This window comes from Orycteropus afer, unplaced genomic scaffold (genome assembly GCF_000298275.1).
Source record: "Orycteropus afer afer isolate SDZICR_OR568_19922 unplaced genomic scaffold, OryAfe1.0 scaffold00004, whole genome shotgun sequence".
Taxonomy (NCBI): Eukaryota; Metazoa; Chordata; class Mammalia; order Tubulidentata; family Orycteropodidae; genus Orycteropus; species Orycteropus afer.
This window is the reverse complement of record NW_006921591.1, coordinates 23466217-23476607: the sequence shown is the minus strand read 5'-3', so window position 1 is coordinate 23476607 and position 10391 is coordinate 23466217. Positions and strand designations below refer to the sequence as shown.

The window sequence follows — 10391 nt, the reverse complement described above, 5'->3', positions numbered from 1 at the left end:
AGGTTGTATTAGCAAAGGCTTTGTTCAAAAAGAACAGGTCAAAGCCCTGAGGGGTATGCTAAATTGCACAGGGTGACACAGCACACTAGTGGTCATACCAAGACTTCCACCAAAGAAAATGTCTTCAAGCACAGTGTTTACTTGCTTTTAATTCTATGCCTCATACATGGGAAAATAGTGACATACACACACATTCACACACACACACACACACACACACAAAAAAAAAAAAAAAACAGTGAAAGAAAAGCTATTTTTCACCCTAGATTACATTTCCTTTTACTAATATCTCCACTAATTCTCCTCCTGGAACACCCAGGTATTCATTCTATTAGCATCCTCACTAGGGAAAAAGAAAAGATGATTAGAAGCAGAAAGTTTAAGGAAAAGCCAGAGACACTCCCATGTCTGCCTTGCTGCTTTAAATTCCTACTGTCTTCCTCCAATTTCTTTACATAATTCCCCTTGCATTCTTTAAAAACCATTTGTGCTGGCCTATTGTAGACACTAATGAGCCTTTTGCCTTCACAGAGTGCACATTCCAGAAGCACCTTGCATGGTGAGATATAGCTATATCCCCAGAGGGAGGGAGAGAGGAGGCATGGAGAGAGGGGGCGAGTACTTCTCATCAGACTATTCAACTACCTACTTCTTCTGTCCTCAGAAGGAAAAAAAAAAAAAAAAGAAGAAGAAGAAGAAGCCAGGGAGGAATTCAGTGATAAGTCAGCCAGACATCAAGACAGTCACCACAAAAAAAAAAAAAAAAAATGGTTGTCACAAGCAGATGGAATGAAAAATGATTGAGGGGAAAGGTTCCAGCATGGGCTATGCTTTGTCCAGGCTGGCTCAGCAAGAGACAGCAGCTTTATACACAGTGTGAGGAGTGGCCCCAAGTGCTCTGGAGAATTAGAGAAATTCAAAGTGATGTCCACAGGCCCTGTGTTCATTCTCCTTGGGCTTTTGCTTTGTTCCACTTTCAGCATGTGCCAAGTTTGCGCATAAATTCCCCTTGGAGGCATAACATTTGTGTCTGGATTAGAGCCGGAGATGAAAGAGTTCTGAAGCATACAGTTCAGGTTTTAACTGGTGTTAAAGCAGCTTGGTAACTTTGCCTGGGGCTCAGCAGTGTTCAGCTTTCACAGTGAGGAAAAGCCAAATTACTCACAGCGTTCTGTTTCCTTCTCAGTTTTGAAGGTTCCTTATTCCTCTAACAGGGAGGGGGTAGGATGTGGATAGGAAGGTCTTAGCCACCAGGAGAATTGGAATACTTGGCCAAGTCACTTCTCTTCCATGAAGCTCAGTTTTCTCCTGTGTCAATGAATATTTGTTCTAAGACAGGGTTTTTGGATATGAAATTCACCTACAGGAAATTTTATAAGAAAGTTCTATTTGTGGAATAAATACCAGCTAAGGTTGGGCAATCCTACTTCCATAGTGATACTGCCTCGGAAACCCAAGGAGGGGTCGCTATGAGTCGGGGCCGACTCGACGGCACATAACAACAACAACAACAGTCTGAATAAGGAAGATCAAAGAAGAGTTGATGCTGTTGAGTTGTGGGGTTGGCAAAGAATGCTGAAAGTACTGTGGACTGCTAAAAGAACTAACAAATCTCTCTTGGAGGAAGTGCAGCTGGAATGCTCCTTCGAAACGAGAATGGCCAGACTTCATCCCACCTACTTTGGTCGTGCTGTCAGAAGGTACCATTCCCTGGAGAAGGATGTCGTGCTTGGTAAAGTGGAGGGTCTATGAAAGAGGGGAAGGCCCTCAACAAGATGCATTGACATGGTGCTGCAGCGATGGACTTGGATACAGTAGGGATTGTGAGGCTGGCACAGGACTCGGCAGTCTTTCATTCTCTTGTACATGAGGTCACTATGAGTCAGAGATGACTCAATGGTACGTAACAACATCATGTCTGGTTGAAGCACTCAGAAGATGGGGCTGAGAGCTAGACAGAGGAATAAATGCAAGAAACTCTGTAAAGCCCTTAGAATCGTGTCAGAATGGAAAGATTTGTTCAGTCAATGAGATCCTTTCCCTCATTCTATGTTACACTTAACCTAACTTGGGTAGTGGAAATGGTTAACACACTCAACTGCTAACCAAAATGTTGGTGCCTGGAGTCTACCAGAGCAATAATGAGCCTTGTATCCTCAAAAGAAAAACCTAATAGTTCAGAAAAAATCAGCTGTTGAAAACATATGAACATAGTTCTACTACGACACACTTGGGATTGACTTGACTACAACTGGTTGCATGATTGTTGTTGTTACTGTTAGGTGGTGGCAAGTGTATTCTGACTCATACTGACCCTAATCACAAAAGAAGGACACACAGCCTAGTACATGCTCACAATCCTTGCTATATTTGAGACCAGTCTTACAGCCACTGTGTCAATCCATCACTGAAGGTCTTCCTCTTTTTCACTGAGTCTCTACTTTACCAAGCATGATGTCCCTCTCCAGGGACTGCTCCCTAAGATAGCAAGTCCAAAGTATGTGAGACAAGTCTCACCATCCTCCCTTCTAAGGAGCATTCTGGTTGTACTCCTTCCAGGACAGATTTGTTTACTTTTCTGGCAGTCTGTGTTATATTTTATAGTCTTTGCCAACATCGTAATTCAAAGGCACCAACTTTTCTTTGACCTTCTTTATTCATTATGCTGTTTTCACACACATATGAAGTGATTGAAAATACCATGGCTTGGGGCATCTTAGTCTTCAAAGTGACATCTTTGCTTTTTAATGCTTTAAAGAGGTCTTTTGAAAAGGTTTGTCGGGTGCATTATGTCATTTGATTTTTTGACTGCTCGTTCCATGAGTGTTGATTGCAGATCAAAGTGAAATGAAATTCTTGACAACTTCAATCTTTTCTCTATTCATCCTGATGTTGCTTATTTGTCCAACTGTGAGGTTTTTGTTTTCTTTATGTTAAAGTGTAATCCATACTGAAGGCTCTGGTCTTTGATCTTCATCAGTAAGTGGTTCAAGTTCTCTTGAAAAAGTTATGTCATCTGCATCTCATAGGTGGTTAATGAATCTTCCTCCAACCCTGATGCCATGTTCTTCTTATAATCCTGCTTCTCAGATTAATTGCTCAGCATATAGAGTGAACAAGTATGATGAAAGGATACAAGCCTTATGTACACCTTTTCTAATTTCAAACCATCTGGTATCTCTTTGTTCTGTTTGAATGGCTATTATTTAGATTAGAAAGGGAGTACAAAGCATTTGTGCTACCCAGTGACCTAATTTAGTATACTTTGTTAACTTTGTATCTTTTTCCAGTCTTTGTAACATTCACCATGTTGATTTTCCACCTGTAATATCCTGTCTCTTGTTCCATCTATTCAGTGCTTCAACACCTAATTCACACGCTCCCTAGTCTTGAAGATTGTCTACTTACTTACTAATCTAGTTGAGCAGTATTGTGGAAGAAAGACTGGGCGATGTGTTCCAGTTAAGAGAACAGCCAAGAAAATCCTACGGTTCCTTGCAACTTGCTAGGTCAGCTTCATCTTCTGTGACTATAGGGATAGATGAATACTTTTTCTTCAACTTTGTAATTCACAAATTCTGAAACAACAGTTGCTATCAAGTCATATCTGACTCATTGAGGCCCCTTGTGTGTCAGAATTTTAAATAATTGATTTTTTGAAAATAGATCTCCAGTCCTGTCTTCCAAGGTGTCTCTCAGTAGCCTCGAGTTTCCAACCTTCCAGTTACCATCTGAGTGTACTGACCATTTTACTAACCAGGGTTTCCTCTCAAATTCCAAGTGCTACAATTGTTTCCTTCTGAAGTTGAGTCCAGAATTTGTGACTAGGAAAAGTCTTACTGTGCTACATTAACTATTTGGTAAATAGTGCTTTCAGGCTCTTATAATTTTGTGCATGATATTTATGATTTTTGATCTTCAGTCAGTGAGATTTGCTATGAAGTAATTCAAAACAATTAAAATGCCATGAATTATTGTGTACATTGAAACTGACACACACATACATAAATTAAATAAATATATATCTGGCACTGCTGAAAAACAAAGGAGTCCTGGTGGTATAGGGGGTAAGCACTTGGTTGCTAACTGAAAGACTGACAATTTGAAATCAGCAGCTACTTCACTGGAGAAAGATGTAACAGTCTGCTTCTTTAAAGATAACAGCCTTGGATATCCTATAAGACAGTTATACTCTGTCCTCTAAGGTCTCTAAGAATCAGAATGGACTGGATAGCAATGAGTTACATGTCAAAAACAAAGCAGGATGCTAATCCTAGGAGAGTTCTTCCAGGCTTCTCAATGATCAACATTATGCAAATTGTCCCTTAGTTTACCCTGAACAGAGATTAAATTAGTAGGTATTATAAATAACACCTCACAGAGCAACACCAAGCAGAACAAATGCTACATTTGGAAATAAAGACAAGAGATAATGAAATTAAATGCCGCATGGAAAAATGTTCAGAAACACAGCAGAGAAAGGCATAAAACAGCAAATCAGTGATGTTTATAATGCAGTAAGGGAAATTAAAAGAAATCATGAGCCCATTTGTGTATATTGGCTGAAGAATAGGAATGGTTGAGTTCCTTTAGGTCTGCTATTCTACTATGGAATCATGAAATATAAGTGTTCATGACCAGATTAAATACATTGATTTATAATCTGTTTCTGATTACCTGTAAGTGATGACAGTTCTTTCCTAGTACTGATTTTTTTTTTTTTTTAAATCTGTGGAATGAGATTAGAACATCTATCTTTTGAGTTTTTGTGGGAATATTGGGTATATAAGAACATTTTGTAATTTGTAATTGTGTTATGAATTTGCTCACTAAAATTGTCATATTATTTTATACAGAAAGGCACATGATGCTATGCTATTGCACAATGTAATACTCATTTTTCAAATAAATTAATTAAAACCCGGTGAGGTTATAGTTATAAAACAAATCATTAAATTTAATGACTATTCAATGAACATCAATCATTGTATTCCTTTGCTCTTTATTTCACCCTTATAGTGGTCCTACTAGGTAAATTATCTTATCTCAGTCCTACAAATGAAGAAACAGGCTTGATATAGTGAAGTAATTTTTCCAAAGTCAAACAGCTTATGAAGGGTGAAGTTTTTATTTAAATCCACATACATTCATTCTAAGGCTTTTTATTATTAACCACTATATTTTAGTACAGAAACATTTTGATTGTCTTATAAAATGCAGAGAACTATACTAGCCAAAATTTGTGTGTGTGCATGTGTGTTTGCATGTGTATGTATACAAGTGTGTATGTGTGTGTAGTGCAAGTTAGAGAGTGTTTCACTCCAATTTAAAATGTTGTTGATAGAGAGTATCACTAAGCATAGGCTCCAAGTCCAGAGCTTGGGAACACCTGGCAGCCACAGAGAATAAATTGAATCTAAATTCCTTAGGGGATACCAGACATCCCCCCCCCCCAAAAAAAAAAAAAAAAAAGAGAAAGAAACAACGGACTTTAGTCTTAAAATCAAAGGGTAAGCACAGATCAGAAGTACAGCCTGTCAGAAATCACTATAGTGAATAGTGAGCTCTTTTGCTTGGTCAGGATACCATTCCTGGGCTTCCCCCTTGCAAGCTATGTGCCAGTTGGTCAGCATAGATTCCACTGTGGCTCTTGGGCACTCTTCTGAGTAGCTTCACCCTTTATACCAGATAGTTGGCAGACACTATGGGGAAAAACAAAACAAGAAAGTGCTAGAAGGAGGAAGTATTTGAAAAGGAACAAGAGGAATAATTGGTGGAAAACCTTCTCAACCATGGAGTGGTAAAGGACAAAGTGTAGTATCTCCTAAAGTAGAAAGGTTTCCCATATGTGGACAATATATGGGAGCCAGAAGAGAAACTTGGTAGCCCAGACCTCATGGATGAGTTTATACAGTCACAGAAACAGCTCATGAGACAGATAAATAGGAGAGAGGCCATGAGGCTCTGCCCTGTGTTTGGAGCTGGAGTAGACAGTGGAGAGCTCATGTTCTTGATGAAATGGGAAAAATCTGAGGAAACTGACTTGGCCCCTGCCAAGGAAATCAATGTCAAGTGCTCACGGACTGTCATATTTGTCTATGAGGAAAGGCTGACGTGATATTCCTATCCCTCATAGAATGATGACAAAAAAGATGAGAACAATTAACTCTACTGAGTACCAGTCCCTCTCACATGACTACAGGTTTAAATAGAGGAAAGAAGAAATTCTACTTATCTTGACACCATAGACATGGCTTGAAAAGATGGCCTTTGAAGAGTCAGTATAGCTTCTGTGCTCTACAACTTTGAAGCCATTCCATGCTATATAAACTGTACCTCCATTTCAGTGGAGGCAAAGGGGATACGTGTTTCAAGGCAACTCATTCTGCACTTTGCTTAGAAAAACAAAGGGCCTCCTATGAAAGGCAAAACGTGTAGGGAGAGTGTGTGGTGCAGCAAAGGAGATAATGTAGATCTTAGAAGAACATCTCCACAACCTTTTGTCTTTTTCCTAATAATGTGAACTCTGCATTTTTATAGCATAGTATGTATGTTGTTTGGGGGCTATTATTGGTTTATTATTTGAGGATCCCTGGTGGTGCAGTTGTTAAGGTTTTTGACTGCTAACCAAGAGGTTGGCAGTTCAAACTCTCTAGCCAATCTGCAAAACAAAGATGAGGAAATCTGCTTTAGCAAATATGTATAACCTTGGAAAGCCTATAAGGAATTTCTACTCTGTCCCATTATAGGGTCATTATGAATTGAAATCCATTCTATGGCAGTAGGTGTTTCTTTTACAGTTTATTTGTGTAAGTATTATTTAGGGGTGGGAGTGATAGGTGGGGAAGAAGGAAAATGGGTAGGATCTTTTTTTGTTAAAAATTGGGGCCTGATTGGGGAAATGATAGAAAGGACAAATAATTATTGACTTAGTTCTATGTCTAGAATATTTTGCCTTTTAAAAAATGTCATTGGCAAGATAAATGAGGACTGTGAGAGACTGTTTAAAAGCTTGAATGCCTAGAACCTATAAACCAAAATGTTCCCTTACTAAGCTTAATGTTGCTCCCTACAAAGGACTAAGCCAGCTAACTTACCAAAGCTGCCATTTTGGAGATGGAAATTGACTGATGAGGGAAAGATTTTTATTGGAATGTACACACAGACAGATTATTCTGTCTTAGAAGTGCTAATACTTGAAATCAACAGTAATACATTTCTTTTCCAAAAAGAATACCCAAAAGAATAAATACAAGTTTATCCAACCAAGCCAGTAGCTGAGATATTTGGAGGAAGTAAAAAGGGTGGTGTAAGAGATGAGAAAGCATGAAACACAGGGGCCTCATACTCTTAGGGTAGAAAACTCTTGGATCCACTCTTTTCTTTTCTTTTTTTTTTAAATTTTGAACTTTGAAATCCTTTGTGGTAGGGTTCAATTATTAACAGCACAAGTTCCATGGAATTAATTCAAGGGTTGAAAGATTTCAAAAGATTTTCATACTAGGACAGAGATTCACTTTTATTTTTTTATTTGTTTGTTTGTTTGTTTTTACTCTTAAGAATTAACAGATATCTAAAATGCTTTGTCTTGAATCATGAAATCCATCCGTTCTTGACATCATCTACACATGCATATAGAACTGCATGGTGAATCTTTTAAAGCATTTGTTAGGTTTGTTTTAATAAAATCTATAGATGTATGATCCTTGAAAAAAAGAGAAGTCACCATAATGAAAATTCTAAAGGATCTACAGGAACATGTGGATAACAGGGTTGAAGAAATAGAGAACTTTAGCAGAGAGATGGATACAAAAAAAGGCATTGAAAATATGAGAAGTAAAAATATTATAATAAAGAATTCATCAGATTGTACAGTGATCATAGGAAAGGATCAGTGAAGTTTAAAACACTCAAACAAAAACTTTCAAGACTGAAACACTAAGAAATAAAACAACCCACTGCCATTAAATTAATCTCAACTCATAGAAACTCCAAGGCCTTGGGGACCTCAGGAAAGGCAGGATATCGCAGTGAAAAGGGGTGGGAGGCAAGGCTAGGCCCCAAGCCCCCTAGAGCCAGGAGAGGGAGGGAGCAGCCGGGGACCACAGAGTGGCAGGTTCCAAGTAGGAATTAGGTAAGGGAAGGGTGCAGAGTTTTCCAACAGCTAAGGGAGACAAATTTGTCTGTCAGTTTGTCATCCAGTGAGGCTTGTACATTGCTGTGAGGCTTGAGGCTGTGCCACTGGTGTTTCAGATGCCAGAAGAGTCGTACATGGTGCAGAGGTTTCAATGCAGCTTAAACACTAAAACAGATTAGGAAGAAGGAGGAGGTCATCCACTTCTGAAAAACTGGCCAGGGAAAACATTATGAGTAGCAGAGAAACACTGTCTGATACATTATTGCACAACTTTATTAACAGTTTGCAAACATTGTCCAACACAGTGCAGGAAGATGGGTCCCTTGGGTTGGAAGGAGCTCAATATAGGACTAGGAAAGAGCTGCCTCATCAAAGTAGAACCAACCTTAATGATATGGATAAAGTAGTCTTTCAGGACCTACATGTGCTGACATGGCATGATTCAAATTGAGGAGAAACAGCTGCAAACATCCATTAATAATCAGAACATGGAATGTGTGAAGTATGAATCTAGGAAAATTGGAAGTTGTCCGAAATGAAATGGAATGCATAAAGATTGATATCCTAAGCATTAGTGAGCTGAAATGGACTGGTTTTGGCCATTCTGAATCAGATAACCATATATTCTACTAAGCCAGGAAGGACAAATTGAAGAAGAATGGTGTGACATTCATCATCACAAAGGATGTTTCAAGATCTGTCCTGAAGTACAATGCTGTCAATGATAGGATAATATCCATCCATCTACAAGGAAGAACCGTTAACACTACTATTATTCAAATTTAGGTACCAAATACCAAAGCCAAAGATGAGGAAATTGAAGATTTTTATCAACTTCTGCAGTCTGAAATTGACCAAACATGAAATCAAAATGTATTGCTTATCACTGGTGATTGGAATGCAAAAGTTAGAAACAAATAAGAATCACTGGACATTGGAAAATTTGCCCTTGGTGACAGAAGTAACACTGGAAGTTGCATGATAGAATTTTGCAAGACCAATGACTTATTCATTAAAAATACCTTTTTTTCAGCAAAAAAAAACAGTGGCTATACACATGGACTTTGCCAGATGGAGTACACAGGAATCAGATTGACTATATCTGTGGCAAGAGACAATGGAAAAGCTCAATATCTTCAGCAAAACAATGCCAGGAGCTATTGTGGAACAGACCATCAAGTACTCATATGCAAGTTCAACTTGAAATTAATGACAATTAAAACAAGTCCATGAGAGCCAATGTGACCTTTAATATATCCCTCCTGAATTTAGAGACCATCCAAAGAATAGATTTGATGCATTGAATATTAATGACCAACAACCAGAATTGTGGATGACATCAAGAACATCATCCATGGTCCAATAACTTTATGTGTAATCTGAATTCCCAGGTGTATAATGGGGGTGACAAGGGGCAAGTTTGTAGTCACAGCTTGGTCACATCCAGCTACTCAGAGGGACCGAGGAGTTGAACCTGTGGGCTCGGAACCATAATTGCAGAGGACATCAAGCTCAATTGGCATAACATACTATACAAAACATTGTTCCACCTCCTACTGTGGTGAGTAGCAACTGGGATCTTAAAAGCTTGCAAGCTGCCATCTAGATATAACAATGGGTCTCTCCTCATCCAGAGCCAAGAAGAATGAAGAAAACCAAAAATTCATGGAAAAAATTAGTCCTAGAGACTGGTACACCATCCAATCTGCAGCCTTTATGACTATGAGACCAGAAGAAGTAGATGGTGCCCGGCTACTACTGTCAACCACTTGGAAGAAGATCTTTGTAGGAGATCCTGGATAGACAGGGAGAACAATGTGAAGCAAAACTCAAAATCATTTGGAAAAAAGGGGGGGGGGACAGGTTTGCTGGCTCAATAGAGCCTGGTGGAACCACTGAGACTATGGCCCCCAGCTGCCCTTCAGGTCTGCAATTGAACTCACACCTGTGGCTTCCAGCCAAGCAATAGATAGGCATATGAGTTGAACATTTACCTGAGGTAGATACACTCCTTGGAGAGAATAAGCATAAGAAAAGAAGGGCTGCTTATGCACAGGGAGACAGCCCAAGGGGTAGGAGTGCATGGAGTGATGGACACAGGGAAGAGGTAACTATTGGGAGGAAGTGGGAGGGGAGATGTTTCATTGTGGTAAATTGTGGTCAATGTCATGAGACAGAGTGTACGTGAACTGCTGTATGGAAAGTGTATTTGCTCTGTGAATTTTCATCCAAATCACAATAAAAAGAAACAAAG

The 10391-nt window shown here is 39.0% G+C and overlaps 1 pseudogene; it reads left to right on the top strand.

Moving 5' to 3' along the window:
• The first annotated feature begins 5704 nt into the window (after positions 1-5704).
• On the top strand, positions 5705-6166 carry LOC122149759 (annotated as a pseudogene).
• The last annotated feature ends 4225 nt before the right edge of the window (positions 6167-10391 follow it).